Source organism: Rousettus aegyptiacus, unplaced genomic scaffold (assembly GCF_014176215.1).
Source record: "Rousettus aegyptiacus isolate mRouAeg1 unplaced genomic scaffold, mRouAeg1.p scaffold_m13_p_2, whole genome shotgun sequence".
Classification (NCBI taxonomy): domain Eukaryota; kingdom Metazoa; phylum Chordata; class Mammalia; order Chiroptera; family Pteropodidae; genus Rousettus; species Rousettus aegyptiacus.
Genome location: NW_023416295.1, coordinates 31,466,213 through 31,478,715, shown reverse-complemented (window position 1 = coordinate 31,478,715; position 12,503 = coordinate 31,466,213). Strand labels below are relative to the sequence as shown.

General features: G+C 31.4%; 1 long non-coding RNA gene across 1 annotated transcript in view; it reads right to left on the bottom strand.

Annotated features, from left to right (window-relative positions):
• LOC118613789 overlaps window positions 1–12,503 on the bottom strand; it is a 71,098-nt gene that overhangs the window by 25,385 nt on the left and 33,210 nt on the right. The window lies entirely within an intron of this gene.

Below are 12,503 nucleotides of genomic sequence, written 5' to 3'. Positions count from 1 at the left end.
CTCTTTCAATGGGTAGAGACAGAGATAGATAAATAGGTTATTAGATTTATAATTTTTTCTTCATTGTGTGAAAGTTGTAAACATGACATCCATTTACCTCCAAATTCTAAAGTGTCTATTTCCTAAATGCAAAGACATTCTCTTCCACAACCATTGATATATTAGTATCTAATTTAAAGACATTCACATTTCATCAGCCGTCCAAATAGTGAACTTTATAGCAAAAGAAAAAAAAAAACTAGTCTAGGATCACATGTTTTGTTTATTTTGCCATTTATTTCAAAAAATATATTTGAAAGTTATGGTTTTTTTAGAAAATAAAAATGCATGACAAAGAAAACAAAATCTTTATTTCTATAAAATTTTATGTATTTTTCCAGATTTTAGTTATAAGAATTATAAGGAATTTTATATTCTGCTTTTTCCACAAGAGTATAAAAGTGGAAGAATCAAATGTGATAAGAGTAAACCCAGTCTACCTGCCACAGGACACAAAGAGAATTCTCTATGAAGAATTTCAGGGATTGATTTTTAGTGATAATTTCAACAGGTAGGTAAGATGATTGGGTGTCAAAAATATACTGTCTGGTAATGCCAGGCAGTGACCAACAGTGAAAGGAAGATCGGGCCATGGAAGAACAGCTTACATCTAGGAGTTACACTGTAATACTAAGTAAGTAACAGTTAATGGGAAGACCAATTTCCAGAGACTTAAGATGGAACCTTCACTTTTCTAGCATATCCAGAGGAAAACAACTATGGAAGCAAGAACAGTAAAGTGTTTAACTGGCTATAAATGTATCATGAGCATGTCCGCATTTTGTTAAATATTATTTCAAAATGCGGTTTATTTTTACTGCTAAATTTTGTATCATTTGGATTAACCAAGTAATTATTGTTGCTGGAGTTTCTCCTATTATCAATAGGGATGTTATACATATAACATATATAAAAATATTTTAAAATCTATTAAAAGGTATAAATATAAATCTATTTTTATAGAATTTTAATATAAACATATTTTATAGGATATATTATATTTCCATATAAATATATTATATAAAATATATACTTATGTTATATAATTACACATAATTATACAATATATAGTTTCATATAATTTAAATACATATATTTAAAGTATAAATTTTATACATGTAAATTTCTAGAAGTGAAATTGAGTCAAATTGTATTTTGATAACAAAATTGTATTTCGATAACAATTTCCAAATTCATCTACAAAAGCTTATGTCATTGTGTTTAAGTGTATGTGTGTGTACTTGAACATTTTTTCATTTTATTTGCCTTTTAATATTCTTTATGCCACATAGACATGCTATGAACTGAATGTTTGCATCCTTACTTCACAGGTTTAAATCCTCTTCCCCAGTGGGATATATTAGAAGGTGAAGCCTTGGGAAACAATTAGGTTTAGATGATGTCATAAGGGTGGAGCCCTCATGATACAATTAGTGTGTTTTTATAAGAAGTGTAAGACTAGAGCATCTGCAAACCAGGAAAAGTGGCTTTAGGAGGAATATAATCACCCCACACCTTGACCTCAGATTTCCCAGCCTCCAGAATTGTAAAAAATACATTTCTGTGGTGTAAGTCATCCATTTGATGGTATTTTGTTGTAGCGGCCCTAGGTGACTAAGCCAATACATATATTAAATTTATTAATTAATGTAATCAATTGCCCTTGTATCCTTTAGAAGCCTATCACATGTAAAAATCATAGCTGAAAAATCTTTAATAAAAGCTTGATTTAAAATTTGAACGCAATGTTGTTCAAAGGCTATACAAGTAATTTCCAAAGCAAACAAAAATTCATAGGTGAGAAAAAAAGCAAGTCCAAAATTGGGCCTTTTATGATCAAAATAAATTGACACCTTTTATCTGATTGACTTTCCCTTTGTAAAGTCTAGGCTTTTCATAATCATTTTATATAAGTAATGGTCACTTTTTAGCAATTCTTTTTTTATTTGTCTGGGAATTTTACTTGGTACCCATCACTCAAATTTGATGCTGTTTCAAATCTGTTTCTAGGAATTATAATCTATTTTTGTCATAGATATAATGTCAATATAACTTATCATTTAAACCAGAACAATTTTCAAAGTGAAAGGGGGTACAGTTAAGAACTATACCTTAAAAAAAGGCATAAACTTGACCTTTCCTATCAAAATGGGACATATTGTTATTCTAATCATAGATATTACAAATAGTTAAATGATCTGTCTTTAAACACATGTTCTCTTTTTTAACTATGAGCATTTATATGCCAGAAAATACTGAGTGCTAGAGATATTGATGTATAAGACTTAGACCTTGCTTGCTTTTTGTTCATAGGAAACACAGTCTAGCAAAGAAGACATAAAAAATAATCACTTAAAATCTAGGTAATAGGCTATGTTTTATGAGAGGCCTGAACACATGTGAGGTTTCATAATGTCACCAAGGAGAAAAGAAGTTCACAACAGTATTCCTTAAAGAAGACCATAGAATTTTTGCCCTTTGCTGTATCTACTTTTTTATTTTTAGATTTATCTTTATCTAAAATATACTTTCTTCCTTTTCAGTCTCTAAAACTAATGTGGCACATCTTGCATGAAGACCCACTGAGTTTGAATAAAACTCCTCTTCAGTGCTTTCCTAGTCCATCTGTACACACCCACATAAACTTCCATTGACATTATTACATGCTTTAAACAGGTGGCTTAGTATTTTATCCTAGCTTAAAATTTATATTCCTAATGAAAAACTGGAACCTTGTAGGTATCTTTTTTCTGAATATCTCCAGCACCATATGAAGTGCTTTATGTGTTTATTTGTAACTGTTAGTGAGGGTGTACATATGTTCAATACACTTGATTTTAGCCAAAAGGCAGAGAAGCTATATATGCATATGTTCAAAAGTTTCTCAAGTTTACAATTACTTTATTGTGTTTCCCTGGAAGCTACTTGAGAGTAAAGGGCATAACTCTGATAATCTAGTCCTTCTGGTAGTAAAGCTTTTATGACAGTAAAGATTCATAAAAGCCACAGTCCCAATTATATCAATTACTTCTGACAGTGTAGCCCCAAAAGTCAGTCTGTCATTTGTGAAGTAATTGTTGATAGCATTTCTAGAATAGGGCTTGAAGTTGTATTAAAAAGTAAATTCTTCTGATAGAAACTTTGTGAAATCTCTTCTTCTCTACTTAGGATTATATATTCTCCTAATGTTTCTAAAAGTAGAATCTCAGTTTACCGAGGTAGGCAGAGCAGTATATCTGATAGTCAGTGGATAAGATAGATGAGGGAAGATGAAAGTTTTCTGCAAGGTACCCAGAATGAAATATACTCCTAGTTCGTTTCCTAACTCCTTAGCCATTTACTTTCATCTCCTTTGCTAGTTCCACTGCATCTCTCCAACTTCAAAATGCTCGAGTGTCTCCAGTCTCAGTCTTTGGACCTCTGCTATATCTCACACAGTCCTTCAGTCATCTCATCCAATTTCATGGATTTTAATGCAACCTATATGCTGATCACTCCAAAATGTATGTCTCTGGCCCAGTCCTTCCTCTTAACTCAAGACTAATAGCTTCGCTTGAATGGCTATTGCATATATCACATTTAATGTTCCCAACTGAATTCTTAAACATCTCCAAAAACTACTTCTACATTCCTTACCCAAACTCAGACCAAAAAATATGGAGTTGTTTCCTCTTATCCTCGACATCCAATCTTTTGGTACAGCTGTCTCCAAACTCTACCTTACTTCAATCATTTCACTTTACTTTTCCTGCTGTCACCCTCATCTAAGTCTGGGATATTATAATAACTTCCAAACTGGGTATTATTATAATTCCCAACTGAGGTATTATTATATATAATTCCACCACTGCTCTCATAGAGTTAATATGAAAACAGATCAAATCATTCTAATCCAGTCAACAAAATCCTTCAATTTTTTTTTTGTTTTTAAACCATCAGGGTGGAAACCTAATTGCTTGCAGTGGCCAACAAAGGTTCACATGTTACCGCCTCTATAATCAATTTTACTTATCACCTGCCCTAACTGACTCCATGCCAGCTACTATAGCTTCAGTGATGCTCCGTGAACAACCAAGAGGCAACGGTTTTACTTCAGAGTCTTTGCCTTGAAATAATGCTCTTCTCTCAGATATATGCACTCGTGTTCACATGCCCTTTGGATTTTCAGGAAGCTTTCTTTGAAGCCTCCCTTTACTAAAACACTTCAAAATTTAACTACCACCTGTATTCTCTTTCCTGGCTTTATTTCCTCCATTATTCAGTATATCACCAACTGACATATTATAAATTTTGCAATCATTTTTTTTATTTTTCCCTTCTTAGATTATGTTGATTTTTTGCTGTTTTCATATCCTAGCATCTAATATGTTCTCCAGTAATATTTATTAAATGTTGAATGAGCCTTTTAGTTCTCAAAGACACTATGTACATAGTCTGAATCAATGTTTACACTCAGAGCCATACCTAAAGCCAACTCTGAATCTATTTCAAATGAAAAAAAAAAATCTCTTGCTTATTTTGTTTTAAGTCATGTATTATGAAAGTCAAGAAAAGGACATTGTTCCCTTTTACTTGATATTTGCTCAATTTTAAACAATGTCTGGGTTTTCAAAAATCTAGTCCAATATGTCGCAGAATAACATTATTGGCAGGGATTTCTAGAAAACTTTAATTTTTTATTTATAATATTGTGTTACCCATTTTTATGGACAATAAAGGCAGTGCAATATAGAATGTGATGCATGTCACAGTACTATAATCAACAAATAAAATCAAGGCATTAGCAAAAGACCCAAAATAACCAACACAATATTAAAGGAGAACAAATTTGAAAGACTGACACTACTCGACTTCAAGACTTACTACAAGGTTACAGTAATCAAGACACTATGGTACCACTAAAAGAAAAAAAACAAATATATCAATGGAACAGAATATTTGGCAAAGAAATGAAGGCAATACAATGGAGCAAAGATAGTCTTTTGAACAATTTTGCTGGAACAACTGGACAGCCACATTCTAAAAAAATGAATCTAGGCACAGATCTTATACCCTTCGAAAAATTAACTCACAATGAATCATAAACCTAAATCTAAGATGCAAAACTAAAAAATTCCTAGAAGATAATATAGGAGAAAACCTAGGTGATCTAGGATATGACAATAACTTTTTAGATACAAATCAAGACACAATTCATGAAAGAAATAATTGGTAAGCTGAACTTCATTAAAATTAAAAACTTCTGTTTTACTAAAACATTATCAGACATTATCAAAAGAATGAAAAGGAAAGCCACAAAATAGAAAAAATTATTCGCAAAAGACACATCTGATAAAGGACTATTATCTAAAATATACTAAGAATTCTTAAAACTCAACAATATGAAAACAAACAGCTCAATTAAAAAATGGACAGATCTCAACAGATACATACAAATGAAAAATAAGAAAAGATAATCAACATAATATCTTATAAAGGAAATGCAAATTAAAGTGAGATACTACTATATACCTAACAGAATGGCCAAAATCTAGGACTTTGACAATACTAAATGCTGATGAGGATGTGTAGCAACTAGAACTCTCATTCATTCATGGTGGAAATGAAAAGTTGTACAGTCATTTTGAAAGAGTTTAGTAGTTTCTTAAAAGACTAAACACTTTTGTCATACAATCCAGCAATCCCAATCCTTGGCACTTACTCGAAGGCACTGAAAACATATCCACACAAAAACTTGCACAAGGATGTTTACAGATGTTTTATTCATAATTTTCAAATTTGTAAGCAATCAAGATGTCCTTCAGTAGATGAATGGAGAAATAAACTGTAGTTTATTCAAATAATGGAATATTATATTATTCAGCACTAAAAAGCAATGAGCGATCACACCATGAAAAGACATGGAGAACATTTAAACACATATTAGTAAGTTAAAAAAGCCAGTCTAAAAAGTCTAAACGATGTATGATTCCAACTATATTACATTCTAGAAAAGGTAAAACTATGGAAAAAGTTAAAAGATCAGTGGATGGCTGGAGTTAGGAGAAAGGGAGGATAAACTGGCATAGCATGGAAGATTTTTAGGACAGTGAAACTACTCTAAATGACATCATACACAGTGGCATAGGAAACTACTTCCCAACCCATAGAAAAAAAAAATAAAATGAGAAAGTCTTCAGGAGATGAATACCAATTAAAACTCTGTGTTGTAGCTAGGGTAAAATTAATAAGATGACCATCAGACGCACTATGAGTACCTCTGAATGAATTATATAATAACTAGATTAAATAAATCTATTACTCCTTATCATTAGAAACTAAAATACCTATCACTCACACTACTGTTACCAGGTTTTTTTCTCTCAGACTTTACCAGGAATGCTTTACATTTCAGTTCCATTAATTAACTGTATAAGTTTCCATAATATACAAACACAGGGTGACTTTCCCCAGAGATTCCTCTTAACTCCTCTTGTTATGTTGACTTTGATTTGGGGCCCTCCCAGGGCCACTCTCATTGTAGATGTCCTCAACTGTTCATCTATTGGCCTTTCATTTCCCCAGCCTGTTTCTCTGTCATTTTGATCCTATCTTCTTTTATTCACTGTTAAAATCCTTAAATTTTTAAAGATATTTATTATATAGAGGTATTATTGTTAAATGATTCTTTTAAATCATTTAGTGGAATAGTGAACACTAATGTACACTGTAGACTTTCGGTGATTACGATGTGTCAATGTAAGTGCATCAATTGTAGGAAATGTACCACTCTGTTGGGGGAGGTTATGGGGGAGGCTATGCATCTGTAGGGTTAGGGAATATATGGGAAATCTCTGTACTTTTTATTTTACTGTGAACTTAAAACTTCTATAAAAAGTAGTTAAAAAAAAACCTAAATTAGTACATTGGGCCCAGATTTAAAGAATTCTAAATTGAATTTCCTAAGTTTAGGGTAGATTATAATTACTTTTTTACATGTGTGTATGTGGAGGGAGGAACACCACTCAACTTGATTTAAGTCAAAATGTGAACGACTATTAGAGAAACACTCCACCCATTTTAAATAACCAGCATGGATAGTGACATTGTGATTATCTCCTATAGAGGGCCCAGGAATTAAAGAGATTTATTTACAATAGCTATTATCTCTGAATAAGTATAGAAGTTTTTCTTTACATAATATCTTACCACAATTAGCATTTCTAATTCTTTAAGCTGAAATCAAAATCTAACCTGTTTTCTAAGGCACTAATTTGCTTTTTTGTATGATTTATGAATATATTTAACTGCTCTGTGTTTGTTTAATAACTGTTAAGAAGCTCCATATCTACTAATATTTGATGAGCACGGTTATCTCCCAAGTGAAGCATTCCTACTATATTTGCTCTGATTGAATTTCAGGAGGTCCCTGGACAACAATATAAGAAGGACAAAACCTTACGGCCCAATATTTTTAAAGTTGGTTGTGTCCCTTACACATTAAATAAATCACCATTAGCAACATTTAGTGTATGTCTGTTTTCTTAGAAAATCAGTCCATTAAGCTCTATACCTCTATTTCTTAACATTTCCAAAAAGTAAAAATATTTTTCATGTCAAGTCAGATTTCAGACTTCTGATTTATACCAGTAGAAGTGTATTTATCACATTTGTATTCATTCTCCTACTCAATCTCACAGTACTTATCAATCCACAAACCTAAGGATTCCCTATTGAAAATTCCAATTCTGGGTTTCATAAGCATTTTAAACATTACTGTTTATATCTCAGAGAGAATCAATAAGCCCTGAACTAAAATTCTCAGTATGTTATAGCAGCAAAACTCTTTCTCATGTGAACTAGATTCCAGCTCCTACATTAGGTTCTAGTCATTTACAGGTTGATTAGTTATTACTTTAAGCTCAAAAAGATTAATGATGACACTTTTCTTTGTTTATAAAGCTCTTCCACATATATTACTGTTATTTAATCCTCATAATGCCTTTGCTAGTTTACTAATAATTACATTACAAATTAAAGTGCTAATTTAGATTTTTTGATGACATGTAATACAATTATATGGGCAACATCATGTCTGTTTAAAAATCATATTTTATACACATAATCTAGAGGTAATGATTATAATTTCACTCTGCTGTAATCAGAATGATTGTTTCTTTCATAGTTATTTGCATGCATAAAAGAAGTTGTAATATAATGTTATATAGTTTCTGAAATAAACAATGGCTATTTTCTCTTGTGTTTTCACCTTTTTGAATTTATTATAATGAATATACATTGCATTTTTAATCAAGATTTTATATATACCTTGGTTTCACACTCTTAGGTAGACATTTGATTCAGAAGAGCCAAAGGAGGACACATAGATCCACCTACTAGTGACTGTCATAGACAAAAGTAATTGACAGATTCCATGACCTCCTGAAATCCAAAACAAACATTCCCCTATAAAATGATAAGCAAGAGGCAATCACAGTTTTCCCAGGTTGCTTCCCCCACAACATGCACAAAACATTATTCCTTTTGTTTTACATACATTCTAGCACAAAGAACATTTTGACTATGTTTCTCTCTGAAATAACCCAAGCGAATAAAACATAATTTAATCATGCTTCCATAAATATTTCCAAAAATAAACAATCTATGAGTCTATTTATCATCTATCTATCTATCTATCTATCTATCTATCTATCTGTCTGTCTATACCTATAACCAATCTAGCAATCTATATTTTTTATAATTGTTAACATTTAAATAAAAGTAAGTACTTGAAAGTTAAAATCATTTTATTAGCAAATTCGCTTGGTTATATAAGTAAAGATTGCACTAGTGCAAACCGTCAGATCGCACTAGTTTCATAGATGATTATTTTGGGGTTAAAACGAAGCAAATTTATAGACTGAAAATAAAACAGAATTATATCAAACATGATTGAAAATGAGTCGAAATTGGTTTGCCACTAAAAATGAGGAAAATTGGAAATATTTTATCGTGCTGCAAATGAAAGCACACAGATTTTGTGTATGTAATTCTTCTTCCTTTTGATACATGTGTGAATATGTGTACATTTATGCATGTACGTTCATGTTTATATGTGAATCTGCCCTTTTTCTTTTTTTTCTTTTTTAAAGGAAAACCTCTCAATTCTCAACAACTGAAATATGTCTCCATGAAATAAAGGATTAGGCAATTGGTGGTGAGATTTTGATAGCAGTGGTAAAATTCTATGATCTTAAAGAGAGAGGTGATTTTAAGTTTTAGCCAAGATAAACAATGATCTGAGAAGCTGGGGTTTCAAGGTAAGAAAAACGCCACAGGCCTGCTGTTACTGAATGCCAGGCAAATACAGATGCAGGTTGAATACACTCTGTGGGTTTTTTAAAGTACCTTGATTTATAATAAAACACTTCTTAAAACCATGAAGCTTCCTTTTCTTTTCTTTTGTAAAAATTGCATGGAGCCTGCTGAGGTATTGTTAACGTTCGAAAAACAGTTTCATAAAGTAATGTGTTAGAATCAGACAAATAGATCAACCTGCGTTATCACTTAAATAAGAAAACATATTGCCATAAAAACACCCTTAGGTCTTTTTCTTACTATGTACTACAGGCTTCTAAAATTAAAGCATGGCTCAAAGTAATCCAGAGACACCCTCAAAAGGCTTTGCCTTTATTAAGTCCCCTTCTCTTCATGACAAAATTATGTTCTTCTTCTGCCTCTAGAAAGCAATCTCCTCCCAGAACATTTCAACAGATGGTAGCTTCTTATCCCTGTCGGCTCTAAAAGACTGCCTAGTACTGAATATATTTAAGGCTGACTCTGATATCAGACATCAGCTTTTACACCTTCAAAATTCACTTTGTCTGACAATAATTCCAGGCTGACATCTAAGAGGTTTCTTTGTTGGGAGTGAGAATACCAAATATCTAATATGAAATTGCCCCCTTGTGGAGTAAAAAGCTCTCATTATAACTACTTTTAAAAACATGGGTCAGGTTGGGTGTGGTGAATTTATTTCAGTTCTCTCACTTTCTCAGAGATGAAGCATTGCATAGAGAATATAATAATAAATGTTGCTTATTAATCTAATCTTTTCTAAAAGAGCAGGAATCAAATTCTTCTTCTCAATCAGAAGAACATTCCAGAGCATCAACCAGCTATTTAACTTCCAACCCTCTTATACTCCTTTAACCCTCACAACTTTTTTTTTGTTAAAAATCATGTTCAATCTGACACATGGAACACACTGTAAAGAAATAATAGGTTTCTGTTAAAGGATACAATATACCCAAATTACAGATTCTATCAATCTTTATTAACATGGCATCACTCTTTTTGCAGAATTAAGTCAATATGATCAATTTTGTCCTGAATCAAATGAGTGATAGAACATTTTAACATGACAGAAACATAGTCTTTTACCAAAATGTATTAAGGCATTGCACTTTCCAAAGAAAAATTTAATACCAATAAAAAATATAAGAAATACTGTAAGGGCAATCTAATGAACTAATTACTAAAGTCTTAAAAATTGTTTTCCAGATAATAGCAATTTTAAATATTTTAAAAAGGAGAATAAATAATTTCTGCTCTTTTCAGTCCATGTGGAAACATAATTCATGGATACCCTTATTTACTAGCAAAGAAATGAAAATCAACAAGATAATATGGTATGTCGTTTCTCATGATAATTAAACATTATTGTAAAGGCTTTATAATTGATCTTTAATAAAAGTTATGGTCTATTAGTAGTCTCATATACTATTTTGATTTTTTATCCTATCACTTTTATTTTTCCTTCTCTTCCTTTTTTTTTTTTAATAACCCTTTGTCCTTCCCTTTTTCCTACTAAAGAGTTAGTAAGAGGTTTAGATTTTTTTTCACAACACTCATATTCAGACATTGAATATTTCATATCAAACTGAAATTCTAAATAGCAACAATACTAGATTTACATCAGTTTTTGGTCATGAATATGTTTTCATTATTTGATCTGCATTCTTCAGTCATCATACCTATGAAATATTTGAAATACTAGTGTTGTAGTTATTTTTAAACATATTTAAATATAAAAATAGAGTTGTAGAGAGTAAAATTTCTGATTTAGGCTTCTGCTAGATTTGGTATTACGGGTAATAGTATTGCTTGCTCTACTAATCTGAGCCATAAACAGACAGGAGCCAGATGCAGATGGGGAAATAAAGCATCATGTGTATAAAGAAGAATCTTTTCAAATGAGACAAAATACAAATGAGAAAACCATTTTTAAATTTTTGAAGGAGAACAGAAACCTATAGGAGAGCTACATGAAAGGATTTCTGCTTATATATTTTGTCACCTCTCTGAACTGAGCAGGGTTCAATGCAAAAGAAGAAAGTTCTAACAAAAGTGAAAGAACAGAACCGAAAGCTTGCCTCATTAATTTTCCCTACTTATTTAATTACCAGCACAACAGCATTAGGAACAGGGACTTATGTACACATTCTCTAGCTAAAGTTGCTAAATAAGCTGGTGATAGACTTAAAACACAGGAAACAGAAAAAAATTAAATGTATATTTTCATATTACTGAATATGAAAGTATGTGAAATTTCCATTTCTTCATACCTTGTTTCAAATATTTTCTTTATGTTTACCCATTTTGGCTAGTTTAATGATTAATTTTCTAGATCAGAAATAAGGGAATAAATTTTGTACATCACTGTTTCATTGGATATTCAAGATAGCACTGCTTTGTTGAAAAATCCCTGAAATTTAGGCACCTTAAAGCCAGAAGACAGGCACACCTAATATTCAGGATTTTGTGTAGCAAACTTGAGTCTACTAACCTGTAGCAAAATGAGATACACATTACCATGAACAATGGGTTTTACAATGTCTTGTTTCAGTGAAGTAACATTTATTAACTCACTGAGGTGTCTTACAATGGTCAACCTAAAAAGTAGAACTGTAGTAATTAAGTCCTAGAAATCGATGACCAAAATATGGGCTTATACCTGTAAAACTCAAGTAGCATGAACATATTTAGCAAAAGAACAACATTCAGTTCAAAGTCTGCAATATTGTAAATTATGGAACAACAAAAAATAGGATTAATGTGTAAACTATATGGAATACAGGGCACAATTTTAAATGATGTTGAGAACCATAGATAATAGCTGTAAGATCGATCAGAAATAGAAAAATAAGAAATTCAGTAAAAATCATTAAATTGAATTAAAATGATAATAATTAGCTAGATTATCACAATTTGTTTTGAAATAGATTTCAATTAATAAATAAATGCATATAACAGTCCAGGTAAAGAGATTATACATTATGTAAAGTTTTTCCACATAGGCACCATTGGTTTAGAAAAGCAGCGTACTGCTTACCATCATTAATACCCTCAATACCAAACCCTCACTAAAATAAGAATTTAAAAAAACTCTAAAGTTGAGGCAAAATACAAATCCTAAAGAAGTA